This window comes from Anguilla rostrata, chromosome 14 (assembly GCF_018555375.3).
Source record: "Anguilla rostrata isolate EN2019 chromosome 14, ASM1855537v3, whole genome shotgun sequence".
Classification (NCBI taxonomy): Eukaryota; Metazoa; Chordata; class Actinopteri; order Anguilliformes; family Anguillidae; genus Anguilla; species Anguilla rostrata.
Window position 1 is genome coordinate 13,638,997 of NC_057946.1, and position 20,568 is coordinate 13,659,564.

At 44.3% G+C, this 20,568-nt stretch overlaps 1 protein-coding gene and 1 long non-coding RNA gene across 2 annotated transcripts in view; one reads left to right on the top strand and one right to left on the bottom strand.

The window, feature by feature from the left end:
• Positions 1–20,568, bottom strand: part of acads (acyl-CoA dehydrogenase short chain) — a 276,335-nt gene that overhangs the window by 105,387 nt on the left and 150,380 nt on the right. The window lies entirely within an intron of this gene.
• On the top strand, positions 8,145–19,133 carry LOC135240174 (uncharacterized). Its single transcript, XR_010325604.1, has 2 exons — positions 8,145–8,931; positions 17,843–19,133. It is a non-coding gene; the product is annotated as an uncharacterized LOC135240174 (long non-coding RNA).

Consider the following 20,568-nt stretch of genomic DNA (forward strand, 5'->3'; position numbering starts at 1 on the left):
TGTGTGTGTGTGTGTGTGTGTGTGTATTTTCTGACCCTACACAGAACAGGCAGCCTTATCTAAGTCCTTTGAGAATGGCCAATCAGTAAGTAAACACAAACAGATACACTCTAAAATTTAATTTGCGAAAGGCACCAACACACTTTAAAATAATATCCAGCTTTACTATGTTTTACAGTAATATTTTTAATCTATAATTGCAGAGATATTTTCCTGTTTCATATTACCCCTACCACCTCCAGACCACAGAGCGAAAAATCAAGCAACAAGCTATTTAAAAAGAGTATAATGCCCCAATGATTCACCATTCAAATGAGCCTTTTAAAAACTGTGAAAACATGTTGGCATCACAGACAGATATTTGGCAGCACCTATTGAGGCATATTAGACAGAAGAAATACTGCAGGACAGAGCGCAACACACGGCCAAAACTGACCACGGCCATTTCAACACCCTGTAATGTGCATAAACATGAACTCACGTCAAATAAACGTCAAGGCTGTGCCATGCCTGAACGCTATACAACTGTAATACAAGCCCTCTTCAACGACCGGCCCGCCAATCTAAACCACAAATACGTCTTTGTAACTACTATGTTAGATACAGTTCCATGAAAAAATATTTGCTCCCTTCCGGATTTCCTCTATTGTTGCATGTTTGTTACACTGAATGGCTTAATATCTTTAGACAAGGGGAACCTGAGTAAACACTAAACGCATTTTTAAAATTATTATTTCGTTCATTTCAAGAAAAAAAGTTATCAAACACCCATATCACCATGCGAAAAAGTAACTTCCCCTTTAAACTTAATTACTGGTTGCACCACCTTTACCAGCAATAACTGCAACAGAAATGTTTCCTAAAAAAAATTTTCTGCCATCCTGATGTGAACTTGCATTTGTCTTTTAGATCATTGTCTTGCTGCATAACCCAATCAATCTTCGGCTTCAGATCATGGACAGATGAACGGACATTCTCCTTAAGAATTTTCTGATACAGTGTAGAATTCATGGTTCCTTCAATCATGGCAAGCAAGGTATTTAACCTGCATCGTTTCAGTATATATCCAGCTGTATAACTGGATGCAACGTAAATGCTATGAAAAAAAGTGGATCTCTGGATAAGATTGTCTGCTAAATGCCTGTAGTGTAATGTAATTGAGGGTGTTGACTACATACACATATTAGTTTACTTGTTTAACTGGTCATCCACCATTAACAACATATAGAGGTGTTAAAAACATATTTTAAAGTAATAGGGGGGATTTGGTCCTCTTAGACAGAGAAACTCTTTTACAGTTAAATTAACATTCTGGGCCAGATTTACCAAGGAAATTAACTCCAAGACTGCTCTTGCACTGCTCTTAGACTGGTTCTAATTACCCAATCAAAGAAACAATTTTGCTGTTGGAGATGCCCATAAGTGTCCAAAACATTATGGCATGCTTACACATCCAGATTACAAGGCAGCGTGAAATGGATATGGAGCAACCAGTCATACGCAGCGAGGCAACCAAAAGGAAAACTTTTATAAATCAGGAAATAGAGGCAATGGTCAATGAGGGACAGGTATTACAGCTTTGGACTACAACACCAATGGACAGTGTATCATTAGGCATATCAATACAAATAGTTTATCATGTAAATAAAATCTGGCATGATATTAGGCACTTTACAACAACATAATGTGGGCAAAATACGCAGGCAGTGGTCCAACACACACAAATACACACACAAATTGTGCCACACACAAATGCACACACGCACAGGCACGAGCAGATCAAATTATGATAAGATAGACACAAAATGATGTAATCCATGTAAATCATACCCTTATAGCAATTTTGACCCAACATAATCATTTAGTAAATCCCACATTGACATTGTGACCTTGTTGCTTCTGCTTTTGCATTCAAAAAGTAGTCACAACCCTTAGAAAACCTGGCCCTAGGTATTTTTATGCGCATAGGCCACCAGAACACAGCTCGCAATCAATCTGTGTTATAGCAAATTGTATTTTAATTCAATCAATTCGGGGAATGAACTGAAATTTTATTTTTAAAAATTCAATGAAAAATGCTGATAATGGAAATTAATTCAATTTAAATTCATTTCCAGAACTGACTGAATGAAAATGGTATTGACACCAACCCACAATCAATTCCAAACTTAAACTTAAATAATATCCTAATATTATTTGAAATATCTGAACTCTGTACAGCATGGGTGAGCACTTCTTCAAACCAAATCCAAGGCCTGAAACTGTTGATATTGACACAGTCAAAGTCTGTGGTGGAGAATCGGACGGAGGGATGCCATTCAGAGTCATAGCACACACTCCTTTTCACTTCATCTGGGCCCTGTTCTAATCATCTCTGTAAACCCGTCTGGCTGACAGAAACTAAACTCATTTTCCATGTACAAAGGGCCACTGTGTGAACAGCCCAACCGAAATCACTCAACCCTCCTCTCCAGCCCCCAACTTTAGAGAAGGAGTTCTTAGGACTTCTGCATTATGTTCAGGGTTTCAGTTGAGGAACTGAACAGCTAATAATATAGTTGTGCTGAAAGAGAGGGGCGGACGCAATTTAAGACACAAAGGGGAGCGCGTCAGGGAGAGTCTGACAGCGCTGACAGAATGTGGGATTTATACTTTTGGCACACATAGCCTGATTAGGATGAGAAACTGATGTGAAAAAGGCCAAACAAATTATTTATTTTAATGCTGTCACAAACAGGTTAGATAAGGCAAACAAGGGCCATTTTAGCTATTCAGCAACTTTTACAATGACACTATAATTACACTGGAAGGTACAGTGTAATTACTGCGTAATATAGTAATGTAGTAGTTGTGATACTGCCCATCACCACCACCATCTCTCATAGATCATTTTTAAAAAATGTAACACTTAAAATTTACACCAATGTGGTAAAAGGCTTTTGGCTTTAAATTCAACTCATGTCTACACGTTTCATTTTGTGAATGGAGTCGGTGCACTATAACTTGCTAGAATAATTTAATTTCAGTACAGGTAAGAGGACATTTGATTTAATAAGTAGGACAATGCTTTGTTATTCTATTTACAAAATATGCAGATGAAAGTGCTTGGGCAGGAACAAGTACAGCATACAGCTAGTTGATCATACATGTTTTATGAATGCCGTTATTCAATAAGTGGATTCAGAACAACCTAAGAACAATCGCAGTACCTCCCCTTCAGCAAAACATGTTCAAAGAGTTCCACTGAAAATGTGGATTTATGTTCCACTGTAAAATATCCGAAGGATTGTTTCACCTAGCCACGGCCGCACGGTATGCTAAAACGCGAACAGCGGAGAACAGCTTGTTCCGATCCCGCACAGCATGGCCCCAGCACAGCGAGAAAACTTTCCCTTGTGCGTGACCCTGCGATGCGAAGCAGCTTGATTAATGCTGAGATTAATCTGAGGTCACTGGAAGTGCTCCGTATGATTCTGAATATTAAGAGCTGGAGATGAGCTCCAGTAAATGACCCACTTTTGTGCTGCTGCTGCGATGTATTTTTGTCCCTTTAATTGTATCTCTGCCCTCAATTTCCTGTTTATATATATATATATATATATATATATATATATATATTTATATACATAATTTGAACTGCAGGGCCTGAAATTGTCTACATACACATTTTGACCTGACTGACCTGGTGATACAATAGCAGAGAACATTAGCCTTCCGTTCTCTGAACACCACACTGCTTCTCAGAGACTAACTTCCACTGGAGAGGCTGTTACGCTATTTGGTATATGTGAAGCTGAAGGGGATATTAGCTCATTTATGAGTTTATTTGTGAGATGTGCCATTCTGTGTGTTTTTGAATACAGCATGCACTGACTATATCCAAATGAAGAATTACAAGCAACAAAGAAACGTTTGCTGTGTGTGCGTGTTTGTGACACAGTCAATCTGTACAGATTGAGTGTGTCCACGTATGCGTATCTGCTCTCTCTCTGTCTGCATGTAGCTCTGTTCATCTTTCAGCTATGAGCCCCTGCAGACTGCAAATTACATTCATTTTGGATACAAATTCATACATGAGCTGTCCACCTGGAAAAGGTCTACAACATGTTTTGGCAATGCATCAAAAATTGACTCACAGTAACAATTTATCGAGGTGGGTTTTTTTTTTTTTTTGGTGAACTGCAGAATTGGTGCCAAAATGTCAGACAGGAATCTCTTCAGTGTAATGTGTGAGTAATTGTAGAAATGTGTGAATAAAAAGAGTCCTTGAAAGAGTCTGCATGTAAATGAATCACTTGTTCATTAAAGTGTCATTGAGAGGGAGCATAAAGTCAAATATAGCCGGAATTTAATCCCTCTGTGGACTTCTCTTCCCTCAGTACACTGCAAAGCCACGGTCCTTCGGTCTCACAGTCTGCTGGAGCTTTCTGCTCAGCTAATGCTTATTGTAAATGCAGAGGGACCTGAAGTGTACTCCTCAGCCCTCTGAAACATTATTCAAATCCAAATTCATTTTCCGATTTTGGATTGGAATTAAGGCCAATCCAAAACCATTTTCCTTGAGAGAGTGCGTGCGTATGTGCGCACAACAGTACTTATGCATGTTTGCTTTCTACCAAATTAATAATTTATCACTATTGATTCTGACTCTAGGATGCTATAAGCTTGCTACTTGTGTGGTTTGGTTATGACGGTGTAGCAGTGGACATCATACGGAAATATATTCTAATCAAACTTTAGATTTGCATTTTAAATATCTGTAAATGAATTATGGAACCACACACACACTCCTTTTCCTTCTCACTCCCTTCTCTTTCCCTTCATGTCCATTTCTATCATCTCTCGATCCCCATCTCTCTGAGTTTCTATCTCTCTACCTGCATTTCACTCCAGTCGCTGGTCTCTGTAGTTGATATTCCGCAGAGCTGTCAGCCAGGTGTGAGTGAGCGAGCGAGTGAGAGAACGATCGGGCAGTGAGTGAGTGAGTGAGTGAGTGAGAGAGCGAGTGAGTGAGAGAACGATCGGGCAGTGAGTGAGTGAGTGAGTGGGTGAGAGAGCGAGTGAGTGAGGGAGCGGGTGAGTGAGAGAACGATCGAGCGGTGAGCGAGTGAGTGAGTGAGTGAGTGAGCGAGTGAGTGAGTGAGTGAGAGAACGATCGGGCAGTGAGTGAGTGAGTGAGTGAGTGAGAGGAGCGAGTGAGTGAGAGAAGATCGGGCAGTGAGTGAGTGAGTGAGGGGTGAGAGCGAGGGCAGTGAGTGAGTGAGGGGTGAGTGAGAGAGTGAGTGACGATCGAGAGTGAGTGAGTGAGTGAGTGAGGGAGCGGGTGAGAGAACGATCGAGCGGTGAGCGAGTGAGCGAGTGAGCGAGATGCAGGAGAGAGCAGGCGTTGGTTGGGCGCAGAGGCGCGTTTTCAGCGGCCGTGCACTCTGCATGAACCCACAGAGGTGTCAGGCCTCGCACTCCCCTCCTCGCCTGATCACAGAGGCCTGCTTGGCAGGAGAGGCCAGCCAGCCGCCGCGGCTCCCCTCTCCAGCTACGTGATCCTTATGCCAATGCTGTCCTCATCTATTTTTGATGCGGCGCCTTCTGTGTTTCTCTCCCCTGCTCTTCCTTACTGCAGGTGAAGCTCTACCCCGGCAAACTTCTGCTTCCACCAGAAACACGTCAGTCAGGCGACCCCCAGTCAGGGTAATTCAGCTGCGCCCATAGAATGCTTGGATCCAGTTCGAAATGGTTTTTGGGGAGCACCATCGTCCTCGTGCCGTACTGGAGTTGGTGTGAATGAACACATGAAAGAAAGGGCCTTACAGACTGCAGGACAGTTAGGTTCCAGGAGCCATCAGTCAGCTGAATTCAAGCTGTCAGACAGTCTGTCTTCTCACATCAGCAAAACTATTGCAGATAGAGATTTATGAAGCGATCCTGTTGGCAAAAACAGTGATTCGGAAAAGAACAACCTGAATGATGTTCCCCAGGATGCAGGTAGCTTTGCTTTATTTCTTTCTTTTTTTATTGAGGAGCCACAGAAAATCAGGTTCTGTGTGTGAGTACCCATTAAAGGCACCATATTTTACTGGAATGTTGAAATGGAGCTCAGAAAGAATATTAAATCTTGTCTAGAGCAGTAATTCTGTACCTAGAAGCTACTGTCATTCAATCTCATGACATGAGTTCTGGACTCAAGAACACAGTGTCAAATCAGGCGTGTGAAGAGCATCTAATTGGGGTCAGCTTCAGCTTTGACCAACCTCACCAAAACAACTGATAATCACTCTGGTGCTTCACTTTCTATATGGTCATTTAATTGTGTACATTTATAAGCATGACAATCATCGGATGCACTGCACCCATGATAGCCAAAACCTACTTTGTTTTGATTGTCCCAAAGTAGTTCGTTTTACATAAAACAATGCAAAAAAACATAAGACATTGCAAAGGTATTTGTGAATTAATGATACCGAAATCCGAACCAATCAGTTTTATTTAAACGTACTCATGTCCCATAATCCAATTGCACAGCTGGATTTTGTCTATAGTGCAGAGTTTGAACCAACAACCTACACTGTCGGTGGAGAGACCAGCCAGTCTATTGCATGCTGCCTCAAACTACAATCAAAATGTTGTGAGTTGCTTTCGTTGCTTTTATCTTAGTTCTTTCAAGTTAACTTCAGCAATACTGGCTGAGTAACTTTAGCAGTATTCGCTGAGAAACTTCAGTAATATTAGTTGAGTATGTTTAGTTGTATTGGTTGCATTGGCTGAGTAACTTCAACAGGATTGGCAGAGTAACTTTAGTAGCATTAGTTGAATAGTAACTTCATGCCATGGGGTGAATGGGAATAATGAACACCATTAATTGGTTAAGGCTTCATTGTCAAGAGATTTTTGTTGTTGTTGTACTTTTCTAACAATTCTTCTGTTGAGCATAGTCATTTATAAATTCCTATGCCATATGCAGTCATGCATTTCACTTTTGACTGAGGAAGATGTGTAGGCGTCGAAACGTCAGTCTCCCCAGGTTCATTGAACAGCGTGTTGCTCGGTATTCAGTGCACTCCCGGGTTCCTTATTTCGGGTTAGTCCCCAGGACGTTGTCCGAGTAAGGAGTTCTTTTCTATAGCCATTTCACCACTTAAGTCTTGGACCCAGATGCCTGTAAGTAAATGCGAAGAAATTACTGCCTGAATTCCTCTTTCTCGCACCAGAAAATTCTGAGTATGCAGAAATATAGAAACAGCAGTGCCAGTTTCAAAAGCTTTACAATAAAATGGTGTAAATAAAGCGTTTGCATGCACACATAACGTAAAATAGTAGGACCAATTTTACGTTATTACAAATATGTAGTATGTTCAGAAGGTCTTAAAAACAAAATCATGAATCAATTTTCACACATCCAATTATTTTATATTGTTTACTGGCCAAAAAATAGATAGAATGAGGTTCTAAATGTGAAGTTTTAATATTAATACATACCACAATACAGTTTACACACTTGCTAACCAAAGTGGTATGCAAACAATGAGACATGAAATCACATTGCATCATAAATGTTTTATATAGTTACTGTTAGCCATTGTTAATAGGCAAGTAATTCAATATTACTACTTGTGTTCTCATACTTTTAACAGGGCCTCGCTCTAAAATTAATTAAGCGCGGACCATTTTATTCCCTATGTACGCCAGGTTGGTCTACCATTTTGGCTCAGACTTGGCACAAAGCTCATATGGGTTGAGAGACACAGACCCGCAGACAGAAACGGAATGCTCAAAGTCCTGCTGAGAGCCGCCTCACACGGACTCTATCCGCAGAGCCACGGACCCAGTCCCGGAAAATTCAGCACAGACGTCCCACGTCCGACTCACCGGACGGGTGCACTTTTCGCACCGCTTCACGGGTGGCAGATCCCAGCAATCTGAACTGCACAACCGCCAACCACGGACCGAGCCGAGGTCCAAAACCGAACCCGTCCCACGGATTCTCTCGCCTGGTCTCTTTAAACAAGCCTCGAAACTGCCGCACTTCATTTATTCTGTGCTTTCTCCTCTTTTTTACGCTCTGTCCTAGAGACTCCTCGCAGCGGCATTCCGGGATTCCTCCGGGCACGCCGAAACGCTGCAGAGACAGACGTCCTGTTGAGAGGCAGCAGACGCGCAGCTCCGCTTTATGCTGGCGAAGTGTGGAGGTACTCAAGCTTGGCCTGCGCCTTTCTTCTGAAGTTCTGCCATGCATAGAGAGAGGAGGTCCGGCTCCCACTAATATATTCTCCCGTGCGGTGCAGCATCACAAAAGCAAGGGTGTTGGATGTGGGGCGGGGGTGTGGGGGTGTGGGGGGGGATTCGACAATGTAAATATTACTCTTTTGCAAGGTTTTTTTTTTTGTGTGGCCGGGGTGTTGTAGTTTGCCGATTAAATGTCACGTGGCACGATTGTAATGCCCAGCGGAGCCTCAGAACCCTTGGTGTGTGAAAAATCCTGTTGGAACCATTGTGCCGGGGCTGTGTAGCGTAGCCTTCGCCGCCGGAACAATGCCGGACAGGAAGCTGCCGTCTCCCACGCTCGGCGGCCAGCTCCGTGCCTCTAATGTAAATGGGGGGAAACGTGCCGAAGGAAAAGAAAGGTGGTCTGTCGTTCTCGTCTCTCCTCTCCCCTCGGTCATACTGGGCTGGCTCTTTCCCGGCAACGGCGGTGTCTCGCGGTTCCGGGCACAACGTTAGCGGGTTTTTTGGCGGCGCGGTGACGTTTCATTTTTCGCCGTTAATTTTGCCGTTTCTTTTTCTTTTTTTGCCCGTTAAGCTGGAATTTGTAAAGTGAGCGAGTTCTAACCCGGATCCTGGGGATTTGTCGGTACTTTTTTGTCTGCACTGCCTGCGAGAGGAGAGAGAGGAGATGGTGAGTTTGTTCACCTCCCCTAACCAAGGGCAAAGTTAAAGGTAGGTCTCGGACACATGGGCTGACAGTGTTTTGTTCTTTTTATATTAGAATTCTACTTCAACTGAAAAGGCAGTGTGCAGATATGATTAGAGGTTTCCTTTACTTTACATACTGTGTAGCACACATACTGTGTGTAGCCTTTGGTGTGCAGGGACGGTATTCATTTTGGCAGTTTAAATTGTGAGTGTGTCTTAGCCCCGGTTTGCTTGGCCATTGTGTTGTCATCGTTGCGTTATTTTGAATTTAAATATGTAGTTAGTATTGTGTATCATTTTCCAAAATGTGACAATGAAGTGAGAAACAAAGAAAAGGAGAGCAAAACAAAGGGGCAGGGAGAGAGAGAGAGAGGAGGGATGGAATGACAGTGGCAGACAGGGAGTGAGTGATTGAGTTTGAAATAAAGGGGAAAACTACCATTTAAATGCCCTGAAGAAAACATGAAAAATACCCTCTGGGCCTCTGTTGTCCCATCCTGAGTCTATTAGGTTTCCTGAAGAAGGAACTCCTTAAAGTTGGATGCTTTTAGTGTCTGTGTTGGTAAAGGCACTTGGTAAAGGAACCAGATATGGTAGGTTCACACCCACGTTCACTCATTAGCTATCTGTCCCACCGGGAGTAGGGTGGGTTTAAGTTTGCCAGGCTTCATCAGGTTACTGCTGCAACAGATCCTCTAAACATTACACAAGATTCCCATAGGGCACCATTTATTTTAAGCAAACTATACACCGCTACTACAAATGGTGCCAGCCCAGCTGTAGTACTGCGTAGCCACTGTAGAGTTGAAAATGGTGAGAGTGTTGGTGGTACATCTACCGATTCATTTGGATTTTAGACTGCATGGCTTGCAGGAGGCACTGTGGGAACTTGATCAACACCACTGAAAATATTCCTGTAAATGGGGGTCGGAAGTGCATTACGTGTGAATGTGTTCTCCTGGGATGAAATGGGTGCGTGTCCTTGCTGTTTGTGCACTTGCTTTGGTTATCTCAGTAAAGGGTACTGTGCAAATACAATAACCTCGTTTTGGAATAATCTGATCTTGTGATGAAAAACAAAAAAAAATATTGCCAATATTACCTTCAGCTTTGTAGCAGCTTCTGTGCTTCTGAAAATACTGATTAAACAACAAAGTGCATTGCGTAAACTGGTCATTACTTCTTCCTGAAGCATGTTTCAAATGAGAGATTTCTGACAGCATAGCCGTTATGCAACATTATTATTATTATTATTATTATTATTATTATTGGCAGTAGTAGTAGCATAGCAGCCATAGCAGTAGACAAGTAGTAGTAGCGGTGGTGATGGTGGTGGTGGTGTTTTTGTAATTTGTTATTTCCAATAAAATATTGTAATTGCTATTCTACACATGACACTGTTGCCTTCACCCTTACTACTACTACTTACTCCTAATTGGCAGTCCATCTGTGGTAAGCATACACTGTACACTGTGTGTTTACTGCTTGCTTGCTACTTGTTTTATCATGCATATGCTGTTACCATAGCAACAACCCCTGCCTGCAAAACTGACCTGATTCATTCCTGGACATCCGAGTGGGCAGTGTTCCAGCAGCTCTATGCACACACACATGCACACACACACGGGAAATGAACAAATATGTAAAATCTGAAATCATTTTAAGGGTTTTGTCGTTGTACACCCCCGTTTCACAGCTTGACGTGTGAAAAATGCAGCCTCCATCCCAGCACTATAGAAAGAGAGAAAGTGAGAGATGGACTCAAGTGGCGGCTTTCTGATCACCCGCCAGTTTGTCTAATTATAGCTAATTTGATTGCATTTTCCATTAACACATATACCATTCTGTCCTTAAAAAAAAATAATTACACTGGGATTGTTTGGCCCCAATGAGATTGGGAATACATGCTGTTATAAAAAATGAGCTACTTTCCAATCCGCTAGATAGCAGGCCGGTCCCAGAACTAGAACATTCCAGAAACAAATCACACCGGAGATTCCATCGCTTTTATCTCATCGTTTTACTAGTTTGGGTGGCACGGTTACACACTGTTGCCTTGCAAGAAGGAGGTTCTGGGTTTTAGTCCTAGCTGGTCACTATGCTATTTCACAGTGGTCACATTTTTTTTAACTCATGAAAGCATAGTTCATACCCTTAAAGTATAGTGCTAGGCACTGAACAGCAGTTGTCACAACTGAGAGCTACACAGCACAATGTGCTTGGCCGATGACATTGCAAATTATGCTGCGATTGGTTGATGGCTTGGCCAATAGAGAAGAATGCAAGGGCTATCCCTTAAGAATCAGAATATATTTTAAAAAAACAAATGTTGCAATGAAACAGTTATCATAAACATCCGGTATTTTTTAGAAAGACAAGTATATAAGGTGTGCACATCAAAGTTTCCTTGACACAAATTTCATGACTGATTGTGGTCAGTATAGATCCCATCATTCTCTAAGTAGATGCTATAATTATACTACAGTCGACCATCTTGGCCAGTATTTTATGAAGATATTTCTGAATGTCTTTCACTTTTGCCACTGTACTTCCACATCCTAATTTTGACTATTCTGTAATCCTAAAAGAACCTTCTGATCGAAGAAAGACGAGAGCAAAGAACATTGTACGGAAATAATAAGAGTCTTTAAAATTCAGGCACATCTTCGGAAAAACCAAGTAATCGTGCCGTAAGGATGCTGGGTAGCAATTAGCAGCCCCTAGCAGACTCCGCAGCCCCCCCAGGAGAAAGTGTTCCAAGGCCAGGGTCAGTCCCGTGGCTCCGGCTGCTCGTCCAGGGCCAGGGCTGCCCGCTTCGTAACCCCGCATTGTGAAAAATGCACGACTTGGAGAAGGGGGGGTGGGGGGGGGTTGGGGTGTTTAATATTGCAGGATGACCGGCCTGTTCCTGTCGGAATGGAAAATAACCCTGAGCGCTAGATCAGGCTCTCCGCAGAAACGGGGAGCAGGAAGGGGAAGAAGGAGGCAGCCTCCACGCCGTCAGGATCCGCTCCGCGCCCCTCTCTTTCATAGCGCCAGCTAAACGCGTCGCTCGCTGTGAGGGCAGCGCCGATATGTGAAAGCTGCTGCACATGTCATTCGGTCAATCTGGAAATGAACTTCACGTATGCGTCTTCCTTTAGATTCTGCTGTTTACTTTGATTCATTTTTTTTTTTTAGCCTTTCTTAATTCCGCGGGTTCAGAATTAGTTCAATTCGAAATGAGTTCAAAGCGTTACGTTAAATCTTTTCCTACATTTTGCCATTCATTTACACATGTTAGGTTTTCTTCCACTAATCTCTGGGTTTATTTTATTTCAAGAAAGATGTCTCCCCACCCACAAGTTCAGCTGAACTCGCGTAAAAAGAGGAACTGATGCTACTGTTCACAGTTCATTAGCAAAACGAGCCCGGATAATTGGTGGAAACATAAATGTGCATACGCACTGACCCTCCAGGAAGGGAACTGCCCATAGCTTTGCTAATTTGCGAGGTGAGCTTTGTTGACTGACGGCAGCATGCAGCAGCTGCGCTTGTGAAAGCGGCAGCTCAGGCGAACACGGCTTATCTCCACTCTACTCTTCAGGTGTGCCGCACGGAAAAAAAAACGGGGATGTTTCTGCGTGTTAAAAAAAAACTCATATCAAAGGAGCCAGCGTTCTGTATCTGAGCGGGGAGCACGGCGTGCTGATGTTGCCCTGAGGATATCAGATGTGCCGCCTGTGCTCTTCACTGCTGCCAGCCCTGTCGTTTTATCACCTTTTTCTAAAGGAAAGACTTTATCGTCTCCGCGTCCGCGGTTTGTCTCCGGGCTCTACCCGAGGACACGGCTTTGACGTTACCGATGGCTTTGATTTCCTCCTCCTACAGCTGTCCCTCCTTTCCGCGGGAGTCTGCACAGACAGCAGCGCCCGGGCCTCAACGGAAGCACACAAACATGGCATCCATTAATCCAGCACCTGTTGTCAGCTCCCACACTTGCAGCGCATTCCTTCCCGGGTGAAAAACTGCTCTTACAGACAACTAAAACAATCACCCATAAATAAAAGCTACAGCTTGGCAAGAGGCATTCATACCATTGCCCCCTTTATATTTAGTTTTCTCAAAAAATGACATGACACCAAAGTACCATCTGAATTAGATTAAGGCAGGGGTTCAATCTCTACATTTGTCCTTAAGTTGTTAAACTTTGACTAACATTTAAAAGTGAGTTTTCCTTCCTGTCAGAGACAGACTTTGGCAATTTCAGCAGTCTCTAAAACTAACTTGCTAAACTGAGTTTGTGAAGAAAGTGTGTGAAAAAGCATGAAAAAGTTGCTTTTTCCTGGCGGCCATGGAAGGCATTGAGATTGCCTGCATAAGAAACCAAACAGAATGTGTTTTATTATATCATTGCTGCTCTCAGTCTATTGTTACACTTGACCCACAAGTATGTGGGCGAAATGCCATAGCTTTGGCTGAGTGAATGCCTTAGCTACAGAATGGCTAAGACCTGAATGTGTTTGTGTGTGTGCGTGTGTGTGTGTGTATGTCTATGGTGAATATGGAATAAGGAAGCTCTATAGGTTGTCGGACCAAAACTGTCCTCATCCCACAGCCAACACAGTCTTCAGGCCTCTGCCACAAGCCTGCACTGTGTTGTTCCCTCCATTTTGTTGGTAGAATTATTGCATTTATTTGGATTGGACAGATAATAACAGAAAACAAAACTAATGTGTGCTCCCCAAAGGAGCGCTCCCATTTTACAAACTCAGCAATCACCAAAATGAGCTTTCCAAACTGTGCTGTTTAAAAAAGTAACACTTGCTCTCATTTATACTGTAAGTCAAATTAACGACAAGTGTTCAGCAAATCCAAGCCTACGTCTTTGGGTTCATCTTAGTCGTCCTACAAAATGTCAGCCGCTCACCATATTGAAGTCTGCAGGCTCCATCTTTAATTGAAAAGGAGGAGAGCTCTCATTTTGTCTTCTTCTGTCGTACAAATTGAATCGAACAGGGACCAATTTACCTTCTAATGTCTTATTACGAGATGCGCATGCGAACAGCGCAGATTGTAATTTATAGCGAGTTGCTTTTTGTGGCAGTGTTTTTTTTTCTTACTCTGAAGGTTGCTATAGGTCCTTCAAACTGCAATAAAATACTTTTGTCTACGTGGTCGCCTTGCCCAGAGTATACCCGAGGCAGATGGTAGACCCCTCTCAAATGACACTGGATCCAGGCATTTATTTCCTAATGGTCTCTTTTTAAAGAAAGGGAAGAAAAAAAAGAAATTGGGTTCAATGTAACTTCTATTTGGCAGAAGATGGGAGAGATGTCGAACACAATGGGGAGAAGTGTCTCAAGGCCGAAGTCCTTATCCTGGATAAAGGATGAGGAAAATTGCCGGATAATGAAGGGACCAGGGAACGGCTACGTAATTACCACATGTTTTATCGGTTTAACCATGAACCCGGACCAAGACCGCGATGATTCATCTCTAATGGGCGAGCGCGAGGTGTCCTTTGTGGCTGGCGAAATAATGGTCACGTCTAATGAATGCCGGACATTATAATCGTTGCAAAGTTTGGGAAAAAAAAAAAAGAAAGGAAGAAAAAAGAAAAAAAACAGGCTTCCCTATTGGTTATGAAATGGAAGGGACGCTCCATTGTGTTACCTGACATAAAGCCGGGACAGACCTTGCCCTGCGAAACAGGCCGTTCTCCTCCCCGGCGGTTCCGTGACAATGACCTCAGCATTCGAAAGCATTCCGGAAGACGAGAGAAAAGGACTGTTTCTGAGGTGTCCTCGAGGCGCGTGAGGCGACACCGAACAGAAAAAGCAGACAACTGTAAACGTAGGGCGCGGAGGAGAGGGAGACTCTGCCAGGGCGACAGTCCTTCCCCGCGGGTGGCTGGGTGCTGTGACGGGGCCAGGTCACGGGTCATATGGGCCCCGCCCCACCGCATCACACAGTGACCCTGTACAGATGAAGAGTGAGCTCTACTCCCCTATAAAGTGACCAGGAGCCCATTTGCATCAGTCATGCTTTCAAACCCTCATCCAAACTCTCCAGCGATCCACTCTGCCTTTCACCAGATCCCCTCTGAATGTCACATAGATCCACTCTGTCTTTCACATAGATCCACTCTGTCTTTCACATAGATCCACTCTGTCTTTCACATAGATCCACTCTGTCTTTCACATAGATCCACTCTGTCTTTCACATAGATCCACTCTGTCTTTCACACAAAAAGGCCAAGAGCAATGGCAAGGCCAACTGTCAAGCACACTTTTTTTATTATTACTACGTACGCATCACCACCCTCCCCTCAGTTTTGTAGGACCAATATGCCTTAATTATTGACCTTCGGGCTTACTGTACAACTAACTTATACTGAATATCGAGAGAGGGCGAGGAAACAGAGAACAAAAAATATGAACAAAAAGAAAAGGATAAAATACAAAAAAAAGCAAGTCAGTCTTTCTCAATAGAAACCAGGTCCCCTCCCCCAGGTATGCACATAAAGCCCTTCCTCACTCTGTAAGCGCTTCCATCTGTTCCCCACAACTCGGGCCGTGGCTAAGCATGTGTCCACGATACCAAGCCAGTCACCCCCAAAAGTATCACCTGGACCTCTTAAAGGGTGTCGGTATCAGGGAAGACAACTAACCCCAAGGTTGCAGGTTCAAATCCTCAGTGAGGCTGTTTCCCAAAGTAAAAATGACACAATGTCATTTTAGCATACATGTCATGAAAAAAAAAATACATGTATGACCGTTTTTGTCACTTTGAATGAGGTTATTGCATGGCACAGACGATGTGTAATTTGCCCTGAATAAGGACATCTTCACAGCAAATGTATAATAATGGCGTCACCATTCGCCACTCTGAGAATTGCATTTTGATTACCATTACCTACTCCCAATAGGGAGAGGAAATTAAATTGAAGAGAGAAAAAAAAAAAAAAAAACTTCACAACACCGGGATCAGGTTGTGAAAGCTGATCAGTGCTTAACTGACATCTGCTCATTAATCCACCTTACATCCTGCAGCTCGGAATATTACATCTTTATGCCCCAACACTAATCCTCTGTTATTTGCCAGGGACACGCTGTGGAAGCTGCCACCGGCGATAAAATCGGCGAATGCCTTCGACGTGCTAAATAAATGCCTTTTTTGCGGAAGTCTCGTTTTAATTAGGACACGGCGCGGCATTAAACGGACACGGAACGAAAGCGCTGGGCCTCGCGCGGGATCGGCCGCCATCGTTCCCGTTTCAAAAAGACGGCGGGCGGGAGGGCCCGAGGTGCCCGAAAGATTCCTGGCGTTTAAAAAAATTTGGGTGAGAATCTGGTTCGCTCGGAGAGGGAGGGGGGGCAGGTCTCCTTATGAACCGCGCCCGCGTGTGGGTTGCTATTTGCGTTCGGCCCCCCGGGGGAATACACGGATCGGTGAAGTGTGAGATCTCCACTTGGCTGCGTTGTGAATCTGCCTGCTTACACGCGTGCCTTCTCTCGTCAATTATCCTCCATCGCCGTAATCAGTAGGCTGCTCTGACGCTCGGCTAGCCAGACCGGCAGTGGAGCACCGGCGTGTTGCATGAATCGGCTCTATTAACGGGGTGATTTGAGTCTCACTTAGACAGTAGCCCTTAGCATATGACCCTAACGAGGGGCACTGGACGTGTCTCCGTGACACAGCAGGGAGGTAAAACCCCTATGTGTGCAGACATGAGTCAATTCACTTTATAGGAAAATTAGCAAAAGCTTGGTCTGAATCCCCCCCACACACACACACACACCAAAAAATTAAAAAATAAAAAATAAAAAAAACAGACATGAGGTTCAGAAATTCCTTTCCGAGAAATAATAGTGAAACTGCACGAGTGAAAATTCACAGGTGGGAATAACACTGCAGGAGAGCCCAGAGTTATGAAAATGAAGGTGTGTTACTCTGCATCATCTACATTTAAACCGGATTACCCTTAAATTTGACAGTCATATATTACTTCTATCTTCAAAATTTAGTGAATTCAGCAATCAAATTATGGTATCATATGGCGCTAAATTACTCTTTCCCACATTTGTAAACCAACATTGATTGAATTCAAGATTTAAACTTTTTTTAAATTATTATTTTGAAAAAAAAAACGATATGAAAAAAGTTCACGTATGAAACCTGAGTTCAGCTACAGTGAGATGCGGACAGTAACATTCTGTCGCGATACCGAACGAGCGTGCCATATTACGTCAATATTACACCATCAGAGTCGGAGCGAGGGCTGCAGCCTGACCACCGCCTGAACCCAAAAACCAGCCGCCGCCCTCCGCCCAGCCCTCGTCGGCGGCAGTGCGTGGCGCGGGGGCGGAGCTGCATGCCTGCTGCCGGGACGCGTTCGGTCAGAGGCTTCGGCATAGCCCCAGCGCTTCGGCGCTCACGCTCATAATCCCACTCTAATCTTCCTAATCTCACTCTAATCTCCATCTCTTTTCTTTCACTGAGGATTCCTGTCCTCAGATTGACTGCCGCTGGCTTAGGGAACACTGTAATTTACTCCCACATTGCCTTCAGCTAAAATGTACTTGTCTCTCAAGTTTGTTAATGTCAGAATTTGTGGTCTCCAGCCTCTCCGAGGTTCTTAAAAATGTTTTCCTTTTCTTTTTTTCTCACACGGTTGTGAGTTATCGCTAGTGTTTCATGGCCATCTGTCAGATGAAAAGCTTGCACATCACTGCCCCTCTTCCACTGTAACATAAGCAGAAGACAAATCATAGCCCTCCCCTCATTGTTTCTCCTACAGTATGCTCCGTGTCGCATTTCTGGTGCTCTCCTGCCCCCAAGAGGCAGGGAGGGCAGTAGCAGGCTGACCGCCTCAGTCCCTGCATGCCCTGTGCTGCATAAGGACCCGAGAGCCTGTTCTAATCCCCTTTCCTCTCCTTTCATTCTTCTGCAGAGCGCCATGTCAGACAAACGGTCAAAAAAAACCCTGGCCTTTTTTCAGTCACTCTGGGCTCTCGGTCATACGGGGCTCGGGGCCCTCGATCAAAGCCCCTCCCCCCTGCCCGTCAGGCTGCTCGTAGGGCCTCGCTGACCCACCGTGTGTTTGGCAGGCCGTCGTGCGGAGGAGGAAGCATCGGCTCGTTCAGCCGTCCCTCGGGGGGGAGGGTTCGCCAGTGCTGGCGTTGGTAGCAAAGAGCTGGCGGCTGTGCATGGCCCTCCCCCCCTCCCACGCCGTTTTTATAACCCACTTTCAGACCCGTGAGGCCGTGTGACACCTCCACGGGCCGGGCGGCCTCTTCGCCAGCCCTCTGCGAACTCTGACCTCATGCGACGGGCCGTGGCACTGTGGAAAGGAAACAGCGGACACAGAGAACAAGGAAGAACGAGAGAGAGGTGGTAAGAGAAAGACATCGAGAATAAAAGCGAGTCAGAGAGAGGAGAGAGGACAGTGAGGGCATAGAGAGAAACAGAGATACAGAAAAATAAGGTGAAGAAAGGAAAGATGGAGGGAGACAGGGAGAAAGAGCGAGCACAGAGAAGGAGAGTGAGGGTGAAGGAGAGAGATAACGGAAACTCCTGACACAGGCAGGTCAAAGCACCAGTGCCCTGCCACCACTCAGCAAGGGAAAAGCTTGCTCACCTGTTTCATGATTCATGCGCCAGGTACCATGGGTGTACACAGACAGCCAGAACGTCATTCACTCGCTCCTCTCTTCCTCCTCCTCTCTCTGAATACATCTCCAATACCGTCCCTAGTTTTAGCCATTCTTTAATCAACATATTAACAAAATACAAGAGAGGAGATTGGGTTCAGGTTTTGCTGGAGATCAAAGCACAGACTGACAGTAAGACAGCAGGGGAAGGTATCGCATTCATATCTGAAACAAGCAGGATTCTGCTATGAGGGGTTTTTTTTAACCAGGGGGGCCCCCGAACACAAGTTCAGCCACTACCACATGCGGCTTCCTGTTTGCAGCCTCTTACAGTCCATGCCAAATAATACCCTATCTCCCGTTCTGTGGGAACTACATATCACATGTTATTTGCACATAAACATCTCAGCAGGAACCAAAGAAGATCTTTCTCTAGTTATTTGTCTTTGGGCCCCTGCTGGTAAGCCATGCCCATCTCCTACCATACAGTAAATGTTGAGCTTGGAGGCTGAGAACAGAGGATTTTTTTGGAGGTTTTACAATTTAGCCATTATTAGACACCCTTTTCCAGAGCAACATACACAGCTTTTTTTTTTTAATTTTAAAAGATGCACAAACATTCATTGTAGAAATTTTTTTGTACTGATCTTTTTCTGTTTACTTCAAAAGAACATTTCTACACAAAATTGGAAAGTGTTTCTTGAAGGCCTCGTGGGGTGCTAATATGAGTGGGTCGCCACTCACGGTGCTTCATGAAAAGGTTGAGAAATTTAAAAAGGTGCAAAACATGGCCTTCATTAATGAAATGAAATACTAATTGAAAATCTCAGTACCTTTTTTTGAAATGAATTATGGAAGTCAAGGTAAGGTCCTCGTGCTGTGCGGTACATGGATGTATTTGTGGTGGCTTTCAAAAGCAATTCTATGCCGTAGCACTGCGTGAGGTCTGACCTATACTTGCCGAATGTACCGTGAAGTTTTCACTGAAGGCTCACAAAATTCTTCCAGAGTTGACCCGAAACCTTTGCGTCATCTTCCCCAAAGGCTGAACGGAACCACGTCAGGAATGGCTGGGGTCACAGTGGCGCTCCACTGCCCTGAGGGGTTAGTTGCCTCCCGCCTGTCGTTCGGACGAAGGCCTCTCCCACGGATGGCGCGGCTCTTTGTCTTCCACAGAACGCCGTGCGTTTCGCAGCCGAAGTTCACGCGCGTCAGCGAGGCTGTCGTGCCGCGGTGGAGCAGGGGCCAGACGAGGCCGAGCCGCGGGCTCCGGGCGAGCAGCCGCTACTGCAACGACATCGCCGAGCTCGCTTTGGGCTTCTGCTTCAGACGCTCTTTGGATCCGACGGAGGCGCAGTAAATTCGTTAAACTGTGTAGCGCTTACAGGGTTGCCTAGTCTCTTACTGAGGGTTAGTCTGTCTGAAGGCAAAGTGAGCTGCTCTTTAGCTCAGTAAGCTGATCGCAGCTGTTGTTGTGCAGGTTCGTGGATCGTGGGTCTAAACTGACAGCAGATCTACCCCCGATACTCTCAGCTTGTACAGTCAGGGGTTCTGTGTAAAATCTAATAAAAGTACCTTCATCTCGATTGGTGTGCATTTGGCCGCTGTTTTTTAATCTAATATACAAATTCATATTTTTTTATAATTTTGATTAATATATTAGAATTTAAAAATGAGAGAAATGTATTCCTTTTTTCCTCTCACCAAAGGATAGTCTGAAGTAGGGGCAGTGTTTTCTGTATGTGTATTTATGTTATCAGTAGCATCACAGTGGGGGAATAGGGGAATTGCCCAGGGTCCAGGCAGGAAGGGGGCCCCTCTAAAAGCCTGGACTAAAAAGGGGAAGGGGTCCACAGAGTGCGCGTTTGCACAGGGCCCAGAATTTTGAACTACACCCGTGTATGTTATCTTTATGTACTTTGAGAAAAAATAAATTTAATAATCCCAATTGGAGAAGGACAGTGTGCTTGATAATACTGCTATTATCTGAGAAAGTAGAGTGTGTGTTTAAAAAAAAAAAAAAATT